At 35.4% G+C, this 24,135-nt stretch overlaps 1 long non-coding RNA gene across 1 annotated transcript; it reads left to right on the plus strand.

The window, feature by feature from the left end:
• The first annotated feature begins 15,408 nt into the window (after positions 1-15,408).
• On the plus strand, positions 15,409-19,274 carry LOC117318710. The gene is made up of 4 exons (XR_004530434.1): positions 15,409-15,702; positions 16,335-16,506; positions 16,866-16,997; positions 17,718-19,274. It is a non-coding gene; the product is annotated as an uncharacterized LOC117318710 (long non-coding RNA).
• The last annotated feature ends 4,861 nt before the right edge of the window (positions 19,275-24,135 follow it).

Here is a 24,135-nt window from a genome sequence, read left to right on the forward strand (position 1 = left end):
GCTAATGTGACCTGACCCAAAGGCAGCGCAGTAGGGGAAATAGAGGTAATTCCTTTGAATCGCTACTAGTCATTAAGTTATAAATGGATTTGAACTCAATTTGGTCAGAAACATCCCTGGGGGAAGAGGAACAGATTTTGCATAAATGGTGATTCTGACCCCAAAAGGGCTAAAGGGGCGGGGCCTAATAGGTGAAATATAGGTAATTCCTTTTAATCGCTACTAGCCATAAAGTTATGAATGGGTTGAACCCTATTTGGTCAGAAACATCCTTGGTAGAATCGGAACAAATTTTGCATAAATGGTGTCTCTGACCCCCGACGGGCCAAAGGGACGGGTCCCAACAGGGGAAATAGAGGTAATTCCTTTAAATCCTTTTAATATGATCATTTTGACATTTGATCTAACCAATCAGGTGAGCGATACAGGCTTTATGGGCCTCTTGTTAATCGCTGCCTTTTAAAGCAAAAAAAAAAAAAACCCTGTTTCGTTGTTTACCTTATTATAAAGAGTATGCCATATTGTTATGATAGTTGTTTGATGCGCAGAGTCTTAGTTTATTAGCCGAAGGACCAGTGTGAGCTTATGCCATATCGTGGCGTCAGGCGTCTGCCGCTGCGAGGAAGGTTTTGGGATCGTTCCCATAGCCAAGACATACCAGTGTCTTTAAAAATGGTAGTTGCTACTCCTGCTTAGCGCTCAGCATATTAGGAGTGAGACAACTGGTTGGCCCGTTGTCAGTATAATGTGACCATGTGGGGTGTCCTGCTGAGTGTCGTCGGCAGTATCCTTCAGTGAGGTAGCACTATAAGTCAGCAAAGGTTCCGGCCTATCACAAGGAGACTTAACACGAACATACCGCAACCGACCAAAACACGCATACGCCCTCGCCACACGCATTCATATCATACGCACGTGAGGCAATCCTTATATGACCTTAGCTGTTAATAGGACGTTAAACAAATCAAACTAAACCAAACCACTTTATTTACTGAAGATATAAAACCTGTTTAGCAAAGCTTATCCTTCACAGGGTCCTAATAATGATGTATAACCGGAACAAACAAATACTGTTTGACGTAATACTTACACTTACACTGTCTTCATCATCTAGCCAATGTTGTCCTGTGATGTCCTACGAGACAATGTTTAAAATGTGTCGGTTAATCTTTTACATATATCAGAAAACGAAAAGTCTTGATTAAATGATGTAATGATACTATTGCAATATGATCAACACGATTAAATATACAAATTACGAAATTGGTATATTACATCATAATTTTCTTATCGTTATCAGGATGAAAAAATGATTTGAACATAAACTATTGTAAAAGGTACATTTATTGTTGATAGTATACTTGCAGAAGGCCGTCAGATTCAGTGATATGTTGATAATGATGAGAATCACTGTTTTATCTTGCTATAACAGTCGAAGAATTCTGAAAAGCTTCCCTTTTTTGCGTTTCTAAATAATCTAACCATTTTTAATTTTCGATAAGTAGGTGTTGTCAAATATATACCACTCGACAAATTCTTTTTACTTCCCTGTATGAAACATATTTCATTGTCAAAACAGACCCATGGAACCGACATAACCCAAAATATAAAAAAAAGGTATCAGCAATATGTTTGCAATCGCTTTGATGTAAAGATTAAATGTAATTGTTCCGTCTGTGCTGGAGGAAATGAATGATTGAAACGGTTATATATAGATCGGGTAAACGTTGTGGCAATTCCAATAAGGGGGGGCTTAAGAACGTATAACCAGGACAAACTAACAAATGGAGTTTGTCGTTATTCTTACACAAATATAATGTTTAACGTATTACTCACTTGTAGGGAAGGTAATAAGGTGTAAGGACGTGTTACCACAATAAAGGAAAATTATTTCGTTTCCCTTATTGACCATTTTTTTCTGTGGGGATTTATATGAAAAGTTGACGAACAATGGACTTCAGATAGACGATGAACGCTGCGTCACGATATAAACCGGACCGGGTGAGATTAAACAACGAAATGTACATATATAATAACAAAACCCTTATTTTTAGCTCAAAATCCATCTTAAATTTACAAAATATGAAGAAAAATGTAGATTTGTGCTGTCAAGGAGACCTGATCATTTAGTAATGGTAGCGTCTTCTGGTTAATCAAGGTCACATGTCTTACAAGTTTAGGTCAAATCTTGGTTAGGTCAACACATGGGAACAAGAGTGGTAACAACATAATTTCTTTGGGGATTCTCAATGTCAATTGTTATATTGGGAATCAAACTTTAAATGAAGTAAGGATGCATTTTATTTTGTGAAGTTACTAGTTTTGATAGTCTTCGTAGGTATACTACAGCAGTGATCTTGACCCTCTGCAATTTGCTAATCAGTCGATCAGATACAATAATGAGAAAAATATTATCATACCCTAATCGAAATGCAACAATCGAATGTACAAATGTCTTGTATGCATATGTGCTGATGAACTGCCGGGAATCCAATGTTTCCGATTTTGTCCTGTCACACAAGTAGGACGTATTCGTAAGTGTTATACTGCTGCCTCCATTTCATGGTCGGAGGAGGCGATTAATTTGGGATCTTCTCTCTTGTTTCTAAACATTTTTTTTCTTCCTAATATCTTGTGTCTGTGGTGATGAGCTGCCAATCATACTCCATAAGTCCGATTTTGGTAATAATATGAATTTGCGATAGCGTTCACCTGTTTTTTTCCGTGTTTAGAGAGCTTTTCAGAGTTTGGTTTGGTTTGATTTATTTTGTTTAACGTCATATTAACAGCTAAGGTAATTTAAGGACGGCCTCCCGTGCGTGCGACATGCATGCGTGTGACGAGATACGCACACGCATACGCACTCGCCACAGGCATTCATATCGTACGCACGTGAGGCCATCCTTACATGACCTTAGCTGTTAATAGGACGTTAAACAAATCAAACCAAACCACTTTATTTACTGAAGATATCAAAACTGTATAGGATTAGCCTGCAAAGCTAATCCTTCACAGAGTCCTAATAAGGATGCATAACCAGAACAAACAAATACTGTTTGACGTAATACTCACAATGGCATTTCGGCTTTCTTGGTAACTTCTTTCTATGGGGTCCTACGAAACAATGTTAAAAATGTGTCTGTTAATCTTTTACATATATCAGAAAGCGAAACGTCTTGATTAAATGATGTAATGCCACTCTTGCAATATGATCAACATGATTGAATATACAAATTACGAAATTAGTATATTACGTCATAGTTTTCTTATCGTTATCAGGATGAAAAAATGATTTTAACATAAACTATTGTAAAAGATACATATATTGTTGATGGTATACTGGCAGAAGGCTCCTTAGATTCAGTGATATGTTGATAATGATAAGAATCTCTGTTTTATCTGACTATAGCAGTCGATAAATTCTGAAAATCTCCCCATTTCCCTTATTGACAAATTTTTCTGTAGGGATTGATATGAAAAGTTGACGAACAACGGACTACGGATAAACGCTGCGGCACGATATAAACAGGACCAGGTGAGTTTAAACAACGAAATGTACAGATATAATAACAAAACCCTTATTTTTAGCTCAAAATCGATCAAAGGTTTGCAAAATATGAAGAAAAATGTAGATTTGTGCTGTCAAGGAGACCTGATCATTTACTTTTGTAAGCGTCTTCTGGTTCATCAAGGACACAAGTCAAATCTTGGTTAAGTCAACACATGAGAATTAGAGTGGTTACAACTGAATTTCTTTTGGGATTTTTAATGTCACTTGTTATATTGGGAATCAAAATTTTAATAAAGTAAAGATGCATTTTATTTTCTGTAGTTACTAGTTTTGATAGTCTTCTGATAACAGAAATAGAAAATTGGCGGAAAATTAAATTGTTAGATGATGTAGTGATAAGCATGGCTAATTATTTTGTAGTTATGAGACAGTGTGCACATGCAGGGAGTTAAGATGAGGAAAGCGGTGGTTAGTGTAGTGCTCTGCTATCTTTTTAAAGGACTGTGATCAGTATTAAGGGCAGGTGAGGGGAACTGTAGTGGGGCTAGCGTATTTTGAACAGGATATGGGCCACTGGGAAAGTTATCTTCAGCGCAGACCATGAGTTATCTTTAGAGAAAATCGTTCAAAAGGTAAGGCTGGTCTGCCTTTCCATAATACGTAATTCATTTCAGTTCAAGCGTTACACAACGATAAAACATATCACTGAGGGCCCTAGACCGTTCAATTACGTTAAAAAAACGTTCTGTTATATACAATCGTTGATTTATGACAATCTAGTGTTGATTCTTCAAATCAGTGTTCACCCCTTCCGCTACACTGTTCATTTAATATTCTAGCGATCATTCTTCAAGTGTCACCGTTCAGTAATCAGAAAGTATCTATTTTTCACGGACAGCGTTCTCGCGTGAAGGAACCGTGTATACCTCGCGGATGCTGTTCTGTTTGCAGGTCTACCGCTGAATTTTGAATTCGAGTGTTCAGTCTTACGAAATCATTCAGTTCTCGCGACCCACCGTTCAGTTTTCGGCATACTGTTCAGTTTTGGCAACACCATAGAGTTTTCATGACCCACCATTCAGTTTTTAAGTCACTGAGCAATTTATAGTTTTGTTAGCCCCGGGCTAATCTATCGACCAGCAACGCCAGCACAGCCAGCCATACGCATTGCCTCCTACTTTACCTGGACAGCAGTCATGCGTGACGACCTATCTCAGATCAGCGGCCAGGGGAAAGGGGTCATCTCGGCATGCGAACCTTTCAGTGACACCTACCTTACCACAGGTAACAAATTATAACTGGATTATGATTAAATTGCTCAAAATCATTGTTGTATACTCTTCACTATACTAATCAAACGACTAAACCTATGCTGTCATATATACATCATATTGATTGCACATTGGCAATGCAAAGTGGTAATAAAAATGAGTCGTTTTTTTCATATTGGTCTTATCAATGCAAACAACAATGCACCCGTGATTGAAATAGAATGCATGGAATTATATGCGTAACAATTGTTCCGTCTCGCAGTATTCGCGCATGAAATGACTAATACCCGGTAATGAAATAACAATGAAACAGATCACTATGCATCGCAATACTACATACCGTAATGCATATCTTTCTATTCCAAAATGTTTCTCCTCTTTGCATTACATTATATATAAAGAAACATGTGTAATATAAGCAAAGCATGAATTATTAGTTTGACTGATGGGGTTAAACGTCTCTGTTCCGGTTATAACGAGATCATGCGTTTGAGACCCTGTCGGGGCACGACTCATAAAAACTATGTTACATGATCACCCCGCTATTCTGAATATCGAGCACTTTGGACAGTCCCAAAGACAACTAATTAAGGTTAATTTACCTCATCATTATGACCATTCACAAATGGTCAAATTTATCTGGTGTGCAACGAGCCGTGAGTAGCTTTCCGCGGCATATCAAGCGTTTTATCTAAACATAAGGTCATTTTATTTGGTTATACGATCATGTATCAGAGCGACATAATATAGATACAGTGAAACCTCACCTCACGACCACCTCAAAATTACGACCACCCCGCTATTACGGGCACTTTTTTTTCAGTCCCGATATTTTCTCTATATATCTTTGTATTGGTCGCTTCACTATTACAACTACCCCGCTATTCCGTATTACGACCACCTTGGGAAGTCCCAACGACCACTAATTAACGTTAAGTACCCCCACAATTACGACCAGTTGGTCGTGTCTAAAAATTTACCTGGTGTGTAGCGAGCCGTGAAAAGCTTACGGTAATGCGTGTCAAACTGGCCATTGGCGTGTATATACGTAATTATCGATCTTTTGTTTAACTACTGACCAATGTAGCGACAGGTAAGTAGAATAGCTGTTAATCTCTTCGCACTGAACGGAAGATAAAATAAACATCCAGTCTTTCGTAACAAGCCAGCATGTGCCGGGTTTTCGTTTGTAGTCCTTTGTTTACATGTTGTATACGGCTCGTTATAATAGAAAATTAGTAAGATGCTACATGTATATACAGCTTTTCAGTGACGCTGCCTCACCACAAGTAACAATTATAACTGGGCTATGATTATAGAACTTCTGGAAATTACTCAAAATCATTGTTGTATACTCTTCACTATCTAATCGTATGACTTCACCTATACCGTCATATTTCATGTACATCGATATACAATTATATATATACACATTATTTTGATTGCACATTGGCAATGCGGAAGTGGTAATATAATAAAATGTGTCGTTTTCAAGATAGTACAAACTTTGTAATTATTCATATTGGTCTTCAAATGACAATTTAAATTGCAAACAATGAACGCGTGATAGAAATAGAAAGCATAAAAATTGTTCCGTCTCGCAGTATACGCGCATGAAATGACTGATACCGGGCCTAATGAAATAACAATAAAATCGCTTTATCAGAATACTATATAATACATATCTTTCTATTCCTCATTGTTTCTTTTCTTTTACTACAATCAGATAACCAGATTTCTTGGAAAGGACCAGTAAATGTTAAGCAATTTAACTATATCTTTATGTAAGTGTATATACATGTATTACTTGATAATATTTTGTTTTAAATGAAATAAACAGATGACAAAGTCGATGCTCGTTCGATTTTATTCAGTTCATTTTTACAATACATTACGTAAAAAAAACCCATGTGCAATGCATAGCATGTGTTATTAGTTTGATTAACGGACTAAACGTCCTTGTTCCGGTTATAACGAGATCACAAGTTTGAGACCCCGTCGGGGCACGACTCATAAAAATTGCCTGTCCTCGTCATTGGTCTTACTATATAGTACATGATCATCCCGCTGTTTTGTATATCGACCACTTTGGACAGTTGCAAAGACCACTAATTAACGTTAATTTATCCCATCATTACGACCAATCACATGTGGTTTGGCTTTATCCTTATATGATTAGAACGCGCAAAGTAAGAATTTAAGATTGTTATTTCATATGACTTAACCTATACCGTCATTACTATGTACATCAATATGCAAATATATATATACAATGTATCATATTGATTGTACATTGGCAATAATCAGTCAATCACCAATAAATGTATATTAGTTATGTGTTTACCATTTCTTACTCATTACTATTAAAAGGAACTCGACATCATCACTTTATTTATAAAAGAACGTGGCATTTTATTCACATATTAATATTCAAAATAAATATACCAACAGTTCGGAATAATCTGGTTTATGAGACAAGACGATACATACGTACATTAAGCATTACTTATAACACGTACAACACTTTATTTATAAAGAAATGTGCCATTTTATTAACATATTAATATTCAAATAAGCATACCAACAGTTCTGGATAATCTGGTTTATGAGACGAGACGATACACACGTACATTAAACTTATGCATTATATTCTATACGAAACCAGCTTTTAGTCATGAAGGCCACTTAATTTAAATAATATATAGTTTCATCATAATCGAAAATAGACTAAATCTCTCCCGTATGAAAACCAGTGTTGGAACCTTTCCCTTGTATTTTAACAAGTCATGGTCACATGGATTACAAACGATTAAATGCTTGAGAAAGATATATACAGTGGAACCTCTATAACCGAACATGCACGGGACATGGATATTTGTTCAGTTTACAGAGGGTTCTTTTTGGAGAAGTTTTATCGAAAATGGCCGGTCGAATTGCGGACATAATTGGTTAGGATGGTGTTTTGTTAGAATGTACCCGATTACAAACCGGCACGTACTAAGTAGCCAATTTGGTTTGTCTGAATAATATGAATATTATGAACGTTAATCAATGTATATGTTGCAGATTATACAAGAAAAAGAAATGATTATAACTGCAGTTATAAACAGTATTTTTACATGTACTGCTGCACTTTACGATCGACATGCATTTTGTTACATCCGGTGAATCTTCGTTGTGAGGATTTGAAGAGTTCTTCATTAACCAAGTGTTACAAGAAAAAAAAACATATAAAAACACCCCTTTTTGGACCTCATTTAAAGTAGATGCGAAACTCGCGATCGGGCTTCTAGCTCTACTTGTTTTGAGAAGATGCAAAAATCGACGCGCTTCAATGAAGCGTGGCATTGTTTCTTAATTGTCGTGTTGATTATATAATTGACCTACCGTCATAATGCCCCCTTGGGGCATTATTGGATACCTGTACAAATCACCTGCATGTGTATACGGAGGTCCCGAGACAATAATGCTTCACACAATACCAGGTGTTGTTTCAAGGTTTACTGGCCTGACCTTGTGTCATAATCGCTCAGGTAAGGCCGGTTTTTCACAAGTAATTTTTGGTATTTTATCAGGTCCCGGACTCAAAATCGGCCCGGTGTTCGGAATTCAGAGGGAAGCACTGCATCAAATATCGGATCTCATGGAGATACGGGCTGGTCATCTTGTTTATCAAAACAGCGTAAGGAAATTTTCAGGATGTATTCCTGACTTCAAAACTTAGAAACACACATGATTTTATATAAAGTACATTCATGATCATCTAGAAGAGGCAATGCGTGGGTAACGCGTGTGAAGAAACTCGCGTGTAACTTTTATATGTTACAATGCTTAACAGTAGCACTACAATTAGAGTAAAAATGCATAACATATATATATACATGTCTCTGACATTAGCAATGCGCTCATTGTGTCTAATGAATATACGTGGTTCAAAAATATATGGAGAAACCGACGAAACCAGGGAAACAAACTTCGGACATACAGATGTTAACGGAGGACCAGCGATTATGTTCATTTTGTATGAACGCTGTTGAAATTGAAATACATTTCCTATGTGAATCAACAATCTAGTACACTATGTAACGATTTTTATTCTTTAAATGCCAGAGACAGGTTTGTATATATTCTGCAAAATATAATCCTCAATATCTTTAATCTAAATCTATATATTTTATGAAGCATAGACGTTCGAATTTTTTACGTATGAAACAAAATTCAACACTTGAAACTTACCCCAGACTGAACAGGGAGTGTTTTTTAATATGTGTACCCGATATTGCTACAGTAAATCACAGTAAATTGGAGTTTTATATCTTGCGATAAATCAGAACGTCGACATACATTGTAGGCTATGGTGTATATAGATAAAAGTCATCTTGTACATTTTTAACAAGCTTTTATCATTATCTTCATTGTACATTTTTAAATGATGTGTGACAATCAAATAAAATATTAATGTATTGGTATTTGGCAGGTTTTTATTACTATAATAAAGAAGGACCAATTCTGTACAATGACAATTCGCTAGGTATTCAGAGGTGTTCAACCTAATTAAAATTGAGATGGTCATTCTCACTACTGAGAATGGCCATCTAAATTTTAATTAGATTGAGAGGTGTTCGGTTTTCGGAAGTTGCACTGTACGATCATTGTCAGTGAAGCTATCCTGTATTTACGATCTTTGTCAGTGAAGCTATGTAGAGGTGCTTCGCAAAAATTATAACATTAGGCCATACCAATTTGATTTGTTCGTGTTTTAAAAAAATTGAAATTAAAATAAAATTAAAAATTTACCGCTCCTATTTTCGCGTCGACAAAAAATGACGAATCCGGAAATTTATTCCGCGAAGTTAAAATTTAGAGAGTCCCTTTCCGGATCAATTGAGCGTTTGAAACGAAAGCTTTAAACGTGTTAAGACAGATATTTCAAGCGTTTGTTTGAGATAGACATTTCTGTCAGATCACGAAGAAACCACGAGGTATTTACATCAATTTCAATGTGTCAAAATGGGTATTTTGTCGTATCTGTCATTACAGAGTCATGTCGTCATAATGTATTGGACACTACGGCAATGGAGCTTGAAGGCGATTTATCGTTCCTTGATTTGTATAATAGGGTGAACGAAACAGTACTTGTTATCAGAAATTCGGATCTCGGGGGCAATCGCCACCCTGCGAATAAAATCGTCATTTCGTCCGCAGAAATGTCCATATCGGTATGTCAAGGTTTAGGGATGAGATTTGCTGAATTCTTAGTGAAACCCCACACGAGAAAGAGACACAATCTACCAGTGACACGGTTAAAATGTCAGCAATTTTCTGTGCTAATGGAATCCCAAAAAACCGCTTTCTCTTCCATCCTAACCTCCGCCAAACTTGCGATCCTCAAAAACTGTATTGGGTTTTCAATGGTAAACTTTAGTTTTCATTTCCTAATGGTTGGGACCATGCTTTTATTCTCATTAATAAATATTGTTAGATTTAATAGTCCATGCTACCATTTTTTGGAGTTTATTAGTTTGAGATAAGGGAGGGGACCATGTTTTTGTTCTCTTTCCAAAATATTGTAGTTTATTGGTTTCAGATTCTAGTCATTTTGAGACCTGTTGTTTGATACTTTTACATGCCAATCAAAGATGCCTTTGTTAATTTTATCTAAGTTCAAATACTATCAATGTTTAAACTTAATATTTAATAAAACACTGTTGATTTTGTTTGAGCAATGTGTTTGTTTTGTAATGGTCATCCCTTGATATTTGGATTTTATTTTTTATAGATGCACTGACTAGCCAAAATATTTCTTTGGGATATTTTTTTTATTGGTATCCATAAAAGAACATGCATTGCATAGTTTTTGAATTCAAGCTTAAGCATTTCATCATTCATGGAGTGACCAATCATTGACTTTGGGTATTTTTGACAACTTTTCTACTACATGTACATTACATTGTTTGTAACTTCTGTTGTTGATGTTCTTCTATTCACCTTTTTCTCCTGAGCAGATCCATATATGTAGTTATTATTCAACAACATCAAATAACTAGTTTGAATGATTTAAACATTTGTTGTTGCTGTATTTAAAGAGGAAAAGACATTGTTCTAATATTGCGTCTGTGAAAATTACGTGCTCGCTCCAAAATGTTAGGATTTCAATTTTTTGTTTAAATAAAAAAAAATTTGCTCGCTCACTCCAATTTTAAAATGTAAAAATCCGAAGAACAATTTATCAAATCGGTATGGCCTTATCGATAGTTTATTGACATAGCATAGGTACTTATTAAAACCATAATTTTAGCTGTTATTTTAATAATGAAAAAAAACAAGTTATTTAGTTCACTGACTAATTTTAATTAATACAAAAACTTATTAAACTTGCAATGATGAAAGTTTTTTTTTTTTTTGTAATTGTGTTATTTAATTATCTTGCAATGATTGAGATCCTTGTGAATTTTCTGTTCTGCCGTGTACTACGTTGCAAGTCATGTCTTCTCTTGAAGCAAAACTTTAAATAATATAGTAAACTCAACTCTTAGTGGGTTAGTATACGGATAAACAATTACCAGTCCACAGACTCGTCATACATGTCACTGCACCACAGATGTCTGTGATTTCTGGGGTTCTAATCGACACGCGCCAATAAATTGCTTGTGAGTCGACGCGGTTTGTTCACATCAAAAAATGTTCTGAAGATATGCTTTTACAGGTTGTACGTAAATTGAACTTGCATTTTGTAAACAATATGGGGGCGAATGTTTGCGTCTCGATGTCGACACTGCATTAGGTGAAATAAAAGGGTCTGGAACCTGAAATAAAGACATCATTCATATCGAATTTACCATAGGAAGGTTTGAGCTGGACTTTGAGGATAATAATGAAATAAAAATTGCAGGTAATACAGCCTGCGCTCTTGAAAATCGAGGTGGTGGCTATGCTGATGACATCCATGCTGATCGTCGCAGGAGAGGTATCAGAAGTCGATAAATATTGAGACATTGGTTGATGTATTGACGTAATTGGTTCTACTACATCCCTTCACACGGACAACAAAATAAAGACATTTTTTTCTGATGTCTCGGGTCGTACGACATATGATAGCCGAATATAGAACATCATTTAGGCCAAATGTTATACCATTCCTGCCAAGGCTGGTAGCTCGTGTCTGGACTGTGCGCTTGGAGAGATGAAGACGTTTATATAGGCCTAATTAGCATAGGACAGATAATTATTTTGTCTTTGCCGAGATATTGGTTGTCTGGCAGCCTGTTCCAGATAGCTGCCAAAAGTGATGACCTCACAGTGTTAAATTAATTGAGCTATTGAACTTTTTTTGGAATAGTTTCATTTTTGTAAAATTAATATCTACATGCAGGTTTGACTTGTACTCTGGTGTTGACAAACAATTTCCATATTTCTTCATGAACAATGTAGACAAATTGTGTTTTTGTATTTCAGTTATACCAAATGTGTATTTTAACTGTAACAGAGTTTCTTATATTAAATTTATTTCAGTGCATCTTCTTTCTATTTGAAACCTGGGACCTCCCAGGTAAAAATCATAGTTTTGCAGAGGAACAACACATGTAGGCTAAACGCCGGTGGCTAGGTAGCTCAAACAGTTGGAGAGTCCGTCCAGAGTTTGAAGGTCCAGGGTTCGAGCCCGAGTATGGTCCATGTATTTTTCCTCTCCTGCTATTTTAATGCAAAATTGATGGAGCTAAAGCACTTCTCATGGTTACCCAGACACATTGTTTATCAATGTACTGCACTAGACTTTTAATTATTTATTGTAGAAATAATTCTAGGTGAATTTGTGTTTAACAGATACATATCCAGTGTGTACATGTATACTCTCTACAGCTAGTTGGTTAGTTACTGGTCTACCTCCTAACTGACTCCACCTCTTGCTTGGATTTGTCTCACTGGCTAAAGTAATTGTGTTCTGTCAGGCTGGACCGACAATAATTTCTAATGTGATCAAATAGTGAAAAAAGTCATTTTGCTCTCGAAAAGACAAACAACAATTAACTCTTACCATGTTTAACATACCACACTGCTTGGTACCATCAAGCATATATCATACACTATATCTGCTTCAATGTAAAACTTAGATAACAATATATATTTTATAATCGATTTCAATAATTCATTCAAATCAAAACAAGAGGTCCAGAGGGCCTGTATCACTCACCTGGTTTCATGAGATATGAAACAAGATCTATGCTAAGTATATTAATTGTCACTGGTATTGCTATGTCAATATATCATCAGCATTTATATGGACGTACATGAACATTGGTTTTATTGTAATTCTTAAAATGTCAATTTAGTCAAATTGATCCCTTTTGGCTCAATCATTTGTAAAATTTTGAATCCCCACCACATAGTGATGCTCCCAGGCAAATATGAGCGATATCAATTACTTGGTTTCAGAGAAGAAGTCGTTAATATCAATATAGCCCGATTGACCTCATTTGGCCCCACCGCAGAGGTCCCCAGGGGCCGGCCCCATCATTTGTACAATTTTGAATCCCCACCCCATAGTGATGCTACCTGGCAAATATGAGCCCCATCATTTATACATAGGGATGCTTCTGACCAAATTTGGTGAAATTCTGATCAGCGGTTATCAAGAAGAAGTCAAATAAGTCAATTGTTGACGAACGGACGACGGGCGTACAACGGACCCCACAGGCCCACGGTATCGCATAAGCCCAGCTATGTCCTTCGGACCAGGTGAGCTAAAAATATATATATTTGTATCAACATGCGTATGTTCTGGAGAACAATAAATGTTACCTGAACATTACTTGAAAAACAGTAGAGGGATAAAAATGTGGGTGTTTATTTGTAGTGCAATGTCAAACCCTTTGGTAAGTGCATATCTAAATTACAAGCATGTGACATTACAGTTACTGTTTATAGATTCTGACTTAACTTTATGACAAGTAGCGATTTAAAGGAATTACATTTATTTCCCCTATTGGGCCCCACCCCTTTGGCCCCTTTAGGGCGAGAGTCACCATTTATGCAAAATCTGTTCCTCTTCCCCCTCAGGTATCTCTGACCAAATTGGGTTCAAATCCATTCATAACTTTATGACTAGTAGCGATTTAAAGGAAATACCTCTATTTCCCTTATTGAGCCCCGCCCCTTTGGCCCCTCAGGGGTCAGAGTCACCATTTATGCAAAATCTGTTCCCATTTTGCCAAGGATGTTTCTGGCCAAATTTGGTCAAAATCCAATAAGAACTTTTTAACTAGTAGCGATTTGAAGCAAATGTTGACAGACAGACGACGGACGGACGCCGTGGCATAAGCTCACCGGACCTTCGGTCCAGGTGTGCTAACAAAGATACCAGCAGTAGACAGATGGTACATATGGTTCCTTGATTTTGAAGATCTGTTTTGTGAAAAACTGAATGTTGTTCGAGTAGACTAATCAAGGATGTTGTAGACCTGCATTCGAAATACATGTAAATGGCAGTTATATGCATGTTATTTCCACTTGCACTTCAATTCTTTATTCCGCACGAGTGAGTCTCAACTTTTCTGTACTTTCATGAAAGTTTGTCTTGCAAGTCATATACAGTACTGTACATCAATGTAGGTGTGATTAATATATTTTGAACCTCACCACAAGGATTTAATCCCTATAATATAAGTGAAATAGCCCATAAAGAAAACTCAAAAAAGTCAACAAACTGTAAATATTGGATATTATTGAAAGTCAAGTTATTAAAGTTTACCTTTTTGTATTTGTCATCACACAATCAATACCATAGATTAAATTCTAAAGAAAATGTAAAAATTTTTTCAAACCCTCTGTTAATAAATAATACATTTTTATTACTCAGTATTAAAGTAAATTAAGACTTTAAATGAGTGTAAAAACTATAGACATCAAAAGATATTTCAAGTCCATCAAATGAAAAGTAAAAATATACCCCCCTCCCCCAAGTCCTAGCACCAGATTTTCAGCATTTTAAGTGTCTGATATGAGACCCCTGACATTTGTTCCCTAAAATGTCTTATAGTATGTGTTGCGGTAAGCTGAAACCTTTCCTAATTTTATTTTTTTCTGTTACCCAGGTAGTTACATTGATAAACTTGTTGGATGGTTGGACAACACTGGTAATTCCACTGGTAACTCTTTTGACTTTTATGTAGGCGATAAGGTACATTGTATGGGTCACCTGCTCAACTACATGTGTTTTCCCCAGGTAGTCTTGTTTCCCTTTCATTGTAGAAGTCCTCACGCCCTTCTATCTTGGGCCAACAAGTGATTGATAATATACACATAACTTAATTATTCCTTAATTGTTGAAAAAAAAAGTTTACAATTCTCAAAAAAGGAACTCGTCAGGGTGTCATGATCAGCTCAATCAAAAACTGTACTTTCACTTTCTAGTTTGTCAACACAAGATATACATCATTCAATATATAATCTGAATATGTCTGTGTTAAGGCTAGTAAAAACCAGAACTTAAAGCGACTATTCGGGGAAGAAATAGGTCAAAGTTGAAAAAACGGCAAATCCATAAAGAAAATACACTCTTACGAAAAATTCTTATTGAAGTTTTGGCGATATGTAACCCCTAGAATTAAGAAATAATAATTTTCTGGGGAATCCTCTCACTGTCGAATGACGAGATAAAATGCAAATTTCCCGCTTTGGGCGCATGCGCAAGAATCTAGGCAAGTAGAACGTAAACATAAGCGGCAGAAACATGGCTTCCGAAGCCAAGAGATGTCGGCCTAGAATTGTAACGAGTTCGGCAACATAGCGACGTAAATAGAAATGGTCACAGGTCAACCCGATTATACGACTGGGGAAACAACACACTAGGTGGAAGACATTCAATGAAGAAAATAGTTTCTCTACAAACGAGCATGCAGCACGGATTCTTCTGGATAAGTGGTAAGCCCGTAGCCTGCGTAGGGTCAGTTCTATTCTATTGCCGCACATTTTATATCGTTATCAGAATGTAACTCGTAAATGTCCTTAATTTTGTTGACAAACAATGCATAAAGTATGTTGCTTAAGTGTAATGGTTATTAGTTTCAAGCAACATAAATGAAAAAATGATGTGTAGAATGAAGAGATAGACACATTCCACCTCCGTTTTATGGGGCCCCGTAAGGGGTAATTTATATGTTTTTTTTTATTGTTCGCATATCACAGCTATAGGCTATATTTATGCCACTATCATTTTAATTATGAAAAATTATAAATTGATGTATGACTGATGATTAATGTCAGACCTATCAAGCTTACTGTTTTCTTTATTAAATACAAAATGGTGTATGTGTAAAGTTCAGTAGGACTTTCAGGACGACTATCATATTACATGTAGGCATATAGGCCTATATGTTTCAGATATACAGTTGACTCATAATATAAACGATTTGCAAATAATATTGGTGTATGGCTTCAAATACAAGTGCTGTTTTGTTCCATTCTTTGAAATGTGGTAAAAATTACGATTTGTGGGGAAAAGATTATCATTATAACTTAGCATGCAGTACATAATTATTTTTATATTTTTCAAGTGCACTTCATTGACACAAGAAGTTCATGCAGGTGAAGACATCCCGACACCAGCTGAAACTTCTATGGGACCGCCATCACATGTGTGCACCCCTACACCAGTAACATCTACGCCTGCACATGCCCATAAAAAACCTATAGCTATAGATAGACCTCCGATGTCTCAGATATAGAGTAAGTTCTTGGATCTAACTATGTTGGATTTATAACCCCTCAAAATATACATTGATGTATCTTAATTTTTTTATTCAGTGTTCATCGTTCCGTGTTGAAGTAAACTGTAGCAGGTCACACATATATGACATTGTAATTCCATAAATGTTTTTACTATTTTGTTTTTTACAACATATTTTAACTGTTAGACCCAGCACCATATTGTATGGTAGGGTGAGCAGTCAAACATACTAAATTTATATTCTGTAATTATAAACATGCTCTGCTACTGCATGTCATGAATAAATAATACACCATTTCGGGCATATATATTTGTTTTTAAAAGAATTGTGTAATTTTTCATAATTTTAATATTTCAGAGCTCAGTCATCACACTCGTCTGATTTATCTTGTGTGGAAGCATGACAATCAGACTCCCAGAGTAACATTAATGCCAGCTTGCTTTCCCATTACCAACAGAAGTCTAAAGAGGATGACACCTCATTTATTGAGTAAGTATGTTGTGTTATTTTTGATGGTGTGTTCTTATTGCTATAATAATACATTTACTTGTATATATAGTAAAGAGGTATTGGTACGCCCAATTTCCCCGCAGGACATTATGTTCTGTCACCTGTCATCCTGCACACAGTCTGTAAATGGATGACCTTGCTGTCAATGTCATTCAAGGTCACACAGGTCTAACATCCTCAATAGTAAACTAAAAGGACATTTTTGTCAATAACCAAGAAACATATAATTATAACTGTAATATGCTGCTGTGGAGGAGTACTGGGGCGGCATCCGACGTCTGTCCCGCTGTCTTTCTGTCTGGCCATCCGGTGTCCACGTTTTACTTTAAACAACTTTTTCTCAATAACCAAGAGGCACAGGGACTTGATATTAGGCCTGTAGCATGCTGGTGTAAAAGGCTACCAAGTTTGTTCAATATGAATGACATTCATTCTATGTAATTTGGGTTAAATATAGGCTTAATCTTTAAAAAAAATGGTTTCTCACTAGCAGAGGCTCGGAAACCTAATTGTATGCTGGAAGTTAATTGTTATTGATAAACCTAGCCTACTGTGATTTTGATAAAGCGGTAATCTTCATAGTATCTTCAGAAATAACTGAGATAACTTCAAAGTTGCTGTATAGCCAAGCGAGCGATACAGGTTCATTGGGCCTCTTGTTTAAATGAATTACATTGTACATTATCTTTTACTATCCAGTATACCTCAGACACATCAACCTGAACACTTGCCAATGGCTGAAGATCCCATAGAAATGGAAGAGGTTGATGTTGATGATGAGCTTGCAGAGGATGAAGGAGACATTGTGGAAACAGACACTCAAAATGATAGTGTTGAAGAAAGGAAATCCATATGCTTCCAAAGTGCCCTGTTGTAACTCACGTCAGTTCGAATACCCACAACTTGTCAAAGAAAAGCATGTGGTGCAAATATCATTCTCCAATGGAGATATGTTGGATGTGCAGTACAGTTGAAATGAATTGGAGGAGCAGCATTTGGTTCTAGTCCTGGATCCTCTGGTTCACCTACATTTTCGCAAAGGTCAAAAACTAGGTCTGGCTGACGATACACTAGCTGAAGAACTTAATTTATCAGTGGCTTTGGGTCCATCCTTCTGATTATATCCTAATACATAAAACAATTATTATAGAACAAATCCATGTGGGTGGGAGTACTGTAGCATTCTAATGTATAAAAATAACTGTTTTTCCTTATTTTTGGTTTTTGAGTTGATAAATTTTAATGCACTTATATTTAACTTATCTATTTTCCCTCAAATTTCATCCCAAATTTTTCTACTAAGGTTTCATTTAAGGTATGTATGCGTTTTTTGATAATTGTTTGTGGAAGTAAGTATTGTGTAAATGTGGTGTTCAATTTCAGAACATGTAGGAGGTAGGTGTTCACTTAATGGTGTATTGCAGGTGTTTACATTTCAGTACTAGTGTGTGTTTGAGAGTGTTCACTTGACAGTAAATGCAGGTGTTCTTTCAACATTGTGTGTAGGAAGTGTTCAATTATCAGTTTGCAGGAAGTGTTCACTTATCAGTTTGTGTAGGAAGTGTTCACTAGCAGTGTGTATAGGAAGTGTTCACTATCAGTGTGTGTAGGAAGTGTTCACTTATCAGTGTGTGTAGGAAGTGTTCAATTATCAGTGTGTGTAGGAATTATTCACTATCAGTTTGTAGGAAGTGTTCAATTATCAGTGTGTGTAGGAATTATTCACTATCAGTTTGTAGGAAGTGTTCAATTATCAGTGTGTGTAGGAAGTGTTCACTATCAGTTTGTAGGAAGTGTTCAATTATCAGTGTGTATACGAAGTGTTCACTTGTGAGAATGTGTTTGAGGTGCACGTGTGTACTAACATTGTGTGTAGTTGTTATTAACTTATAATAACATTGTGTTCATAGATGGTTCATTCTGATAAATGTGTTAATCAAGTGTCTAGTTGCATATTTTTTCAATATTCTGTGAACTAAAATGAAATACCCCCATGTGTAATGTAAATACCTACCTAGAGAAACTGGTCTTATAACCATACCATTCACTTGGTTGGTTAAAAATTAGGTGTTCATACACATATGGGAAGTATGTTTGATGTGTGAGAGGGTCTGTGCATTTTTGGTAAAATTTAACACTTTCAGTGAGTAATAGTATAAATTGTCTCCTGAATGCTTTGGTAAAATGTCTACTGTTCTTTTTGTCTGTGTACATGCCAAAGAAATATCAAAATAAAAAAGATATGAAAAGAAATAATACAGTACTTTGTAATTGATTATCAACTAGTCAAAATAATTTGAATGATGAAGTAAATTGTGGATAACATTCATAAAACAGTAGCATACAGAAAGTCACACTACTAATATTACAAAAATATGATTATTAGCTTTGTATGATAGGAGCGCAAGGTTCATGTAGATCCCTTCTCCTTTGCTGTTGCAATGTCAGTACCCTGGCCCGATCCTCCTGCTGCAGCACAGCAACTGTACCACGTGCACCCCTTGGCCCCCTTCCTCTACCTCGCCCTCTCCATCCTTGGACTGCTGTCTACCCCTTAGCCGTCCACAGGTTCCTCCCCTCCTCCTTAATCCCCTCCCCCTCCTTGGGGATGTATGGACTTGTGCATATTCATAATCTATCTGATGAGAAAGCAAGAAATTATTGTAAGAGCAAAACTGAAGGAAAAAGTTTACAATGCAATGCAACAGAAAAGTTTACTGATGAATTTTATATTGCTATGCATATCGAAGACAAAATATAAATACATTTGTATATACATGTATATTTGTATACATGTACATACTAATTCATTTATATATGTGTAACAATAGAAAACTAAAGAAATTTGCATGTTCAGCAACCAAAAGTAGGTATTCTAATACACTTCAGTTAACAAGATCACATAAGCCTGGTATCAAAATATGATTAGTCTATAGCTATATACGTATGCTCTATTTGGTATATTGATTATGTTTGGTGATCAATGACAGCAGCATTCCTTTAAATGGTAATGATGGGGGTAAGACTTTGGTATCAAAAGAATTCTTCAAGTGCAAAATTTAAATAATGTTATACATACAGCAGTACTATGCAAACTATTACAACTTTCCATGGGGGAACTCATTATTCAAAATTAAACATAATTGAAATTTATTCAATATATAGAGACAAATAAAATAACAATATAAAATGGCATATTTTGAGTATTTCTTTTATAAAGAATCAATAGATCTTTAAATATATACAAATAGTTTAGCTTTATTAATTGATAATAGTAAATTGAGCTGTCCAAAATTGGAAACTCCGTCCTAAACAGGGAGCTCGAGGTTGAATTGGCAATTCATTACATGACGTTCTTCAAACTGATGAGAAAACAAAACACATATCGTCATGGAAGTAAGAATCTTGGAGCTAAGAGGCTTTGTCAATAGCCGTTATGTGCATGTGCATGTATACATGTATAACATATTGGTAATTGAAACGTTTCCCGAAGCTTCACTTCTGTCGAGAAATACATGTAGGTCTACATGCATGATATTTGATTGTTTAAATTACTGTAAGCATTCACCTCATCTACTCATATCCTGTTAAATCAATAACACTATGTCTTGATTGTTTTCTAATATATATATATATATATATATATGCCTACACAACTATTGATTTAGTGTAAATGAATTGATCACGATATCACCGGTGACGATGACATACATTAGATTACCCCACATTGGGCCCCATCTCTGCATCGGATGCCGATTCACACCGATTTCAGTTTTTATTGTTATTATTGCATGTATTAAGTCATATGAAAACAATCTTTAGGCATAAGTCCCACACATGCATCATATATGACATGTTAATTAAGTGTTTACGTACCGTGTTACTGCTTTGACTGCTTGATGAATCGGACATCTCTAAAAATTCACGTGTTTCTGTTGACGTTTTCTCACTGCCTCGTTTTCGAAATACCACGTGACTTATAAAAATAGATATGTGTTATATTAGGACAGGGCTTTTCCCGAATTAAAGTGGTCAAAACTGGACAATGCAAGCAGAACTTGACCATCGCATTGCTGTGATAGAACTTTTGGAAGACCAGATAATGCATCTAGACTAAGTTTGTTTCCCCGAATAGTCGCTTTAAGGAATTATACGATAGGAAATAATATTAGAAAATTTCATTATGGTTATATGTTCAGCCTTAAAATCTTAACATCTGGAGTTTATAATTGTTATCTTTTCCAGGTCGAGTTATGAATAAATGTATAATTTTAAATAAATGCCAAACAATTCTGTAAGCAACCATGGGTGTATCATAAGTCAAATTCACACAGAAGAAACTTAATGACCAATTCACAAAAATCAAAAATAATTTACTTGTGCATCTTTGTCTGCACTTGTCATATACTTCCGATTATCTGTTATGATAACGGGAAATTTGATAAAAAAAAATCAAACTTTAAGAATGATTTAAAACATCACATAATCAGAAGCATCATTATAAACGCATTTTCCGGTCCTAAATTAAAGTCGCTTATTATCGAAGCTGTGGTTTGCAATACTAGTTGTTTAAATATTAAACACAGAACAGGAAATGTATTATATAAATATATATATATATATATAATATATGTATATAAATTACAAACCCCTCTTGTAACCAAAATAATCCCCTATCGGGGCCCGGCACAATAACTGTTACCTGTGTTTTCAAGACAATGTACCGCATCATTTGTTTTGACGAAAATGGGCGAGCCGTCGGTCATAGACAGCTGTCTATCAGTCGCCATGAAGCAAACATGTAGATGGATATGTTCTCTTACTATGATACAAATGATAAATGCATTGGTCTAAGATTACCTGCATTATTTCAGCAGATTTTACACGTCCCTGAAATTCAAATCCGCCATTTTGTTTACATGTGTGGAGATGAGCCTAGTAACGACATCCGGCACGGAGCCCGGACCGGAATTACGGAAACTTGTTATACGACCCGTTATAATAGAAAATTAATAAGATAATACTTGTTTCATTTGACACGTTATATAAGAATATTAAGTAGATGATGCATGCATACGGCCCGTTATAATTGAAAATCTGTAAGATGGAACCGCCCGTTATATGTTGAAAATTATATGTTCCTGGTTAAACATTTGTACAGTATAATTTTTGCATGGTTATATTTTTTATCTGAATCAGAAACTATAACTATGTTATTGTAATAAATGGTCTATTTAATGCATCAAAAGTAGTCTACATAACCTGTTGCGTTTACGAAAGCACTACTGTAACAATAGGCGATATATGTTGGTAACATTAATATGTCTGCTTTTAAATATGCCCAGTCGTATTATCTACCAAATATAGTTGATACCTGCAAATTTATCCATCACTGATTGAGACACCTGTGGATTGTTTTGACTGGATATTCAAATTCAAATTGGTTTATTTCTCTTTTCAAACATAATGCATAGAGAAAACATATTTACAATATTATATACAATCATTATTCGTGTAGTTTTCGTTTGTAGATATACAGCACTTTCATAATATACATAACTTGTTTTAAGGAGGACAAATAATATTATTGATTATTCTTATAAATGTACACAATTTTTTAAGTGTTTTTATATTTGTAGCATTCATAAGTTCATTAAATTTAATTACATTCGGTCGTAACCAAAAATACTTGTCTATATACAAATTTCTTTCTGTAGCTAACTTTGTACATTCAAGTAAGTAATGAAATTCATCACCAATCTGTTGACTAATGCAATGTGGACATTTTCTATCAGTATATTCAATCTGTTGCCATCTACATGTTTCAACAATAAATTTATGATTAGTTGTTCGAAATTTACAAAGAGTGATCCTGTCTTTATCATCAAAATATCTAAATAATCTTCAAAATTAGAATTATTTTTAAAAATTCTATAACATATAGATTTTGATGAGTTATTAATATCACTCTCCCAGTTCTGTAAGTACTGGTCATTTACTCTTAGCTTAATAACATGTCTAATCCATTATTCCATAAATAGCTCATTCCACATTCGTTAAGTATAGATTTAACAAAACTGACATATGTAACAGGTCTATTTTCAATATGATGACAGTAACAAAGGAGTTTGTATAAAGTTATATTATATTTACTATCTTTAGAATGTGTCAACTGTGACCAATATGATATTAATCTTGTTTTAACTGATATTGCAAGTGGGGTAATACCTAACTCCCCATATATCATGTAATTTGGAGTACTGTTTTTTAATCCAAGTAATAATTTACAAAATTTTAAATGTACACGTTCAATTGCTTGGATATTAATGCTCTTCAGGTCACTCGGCACGGTCGGGCAGCCGATCCTTTCAACTTTACGGCAAGCGACACCTCGCGTGGCCTGCTTACCTAGCGTGAAGTCGCAGGTTTTCAGGTAATACCTTGATTGGCAATACTTAAGGGATGTCCAAGTCACAATTAAATAATCATCATGAACACTAGTTATATGTGAAAATACATGTACGATTTCTTCGGTGGCCATACCGCACGAATACAAATATTGCATGTTATTTATACATTGCCGGGGTCTAAATTTGCAATCGGCTGTCTCGTGAGTGGTGTATTTTGGAATGTAAAAATAACCTGAATTAACGCTAAAAGATGTGGCATATATTAAATCACGGACGCATTCTAATGATCACGCATACAATCTAATAACCTAAACGTGCTTGTTGATCAAATTTAAATCTTGGCATTTTTTCTGGGCCGGTCATCGTGGTCGAGTCGTCGCGAGCTTTCAATGGAGTTTACTGGAAAAAAAACTTACTTAACGTTCTTCCAGAGACGTATATACCTGATATACAAATCTCTGGTTCTTCATATGACAAGTTCGAACTATCCGAAATGGTGTCAGTAATTAACAGCCAGAGTTCGAACTATTACTTGCTTAAAAAAAAAAAAAAATTCTTTCTTGTCTTGTACAATGTAGATTATTTTTTCCTATTAAACTTAACATTTTGTATATGTTTTTGATATCCTTATTGTACATGCACATGACATTATTTTGTTTTTGCTGTAATACTGTGGGCCGCAAGGCTTAAAGTGAATAAAAAATAAA

The sequence above is a fragment of the Pecten maximus genome, unplaced genomic scaffold, assembly GCF_902652985.1.
Source record: "Pecten maximus unplaced genomic scaffold, xPecMax1.1, whole genome shotgun sequence".
NCBI lineage: Eukaryota > Metazoa > Mollusca > Bivalvia > Pectinida > Pectinidae > Pecten > Pecten maximus.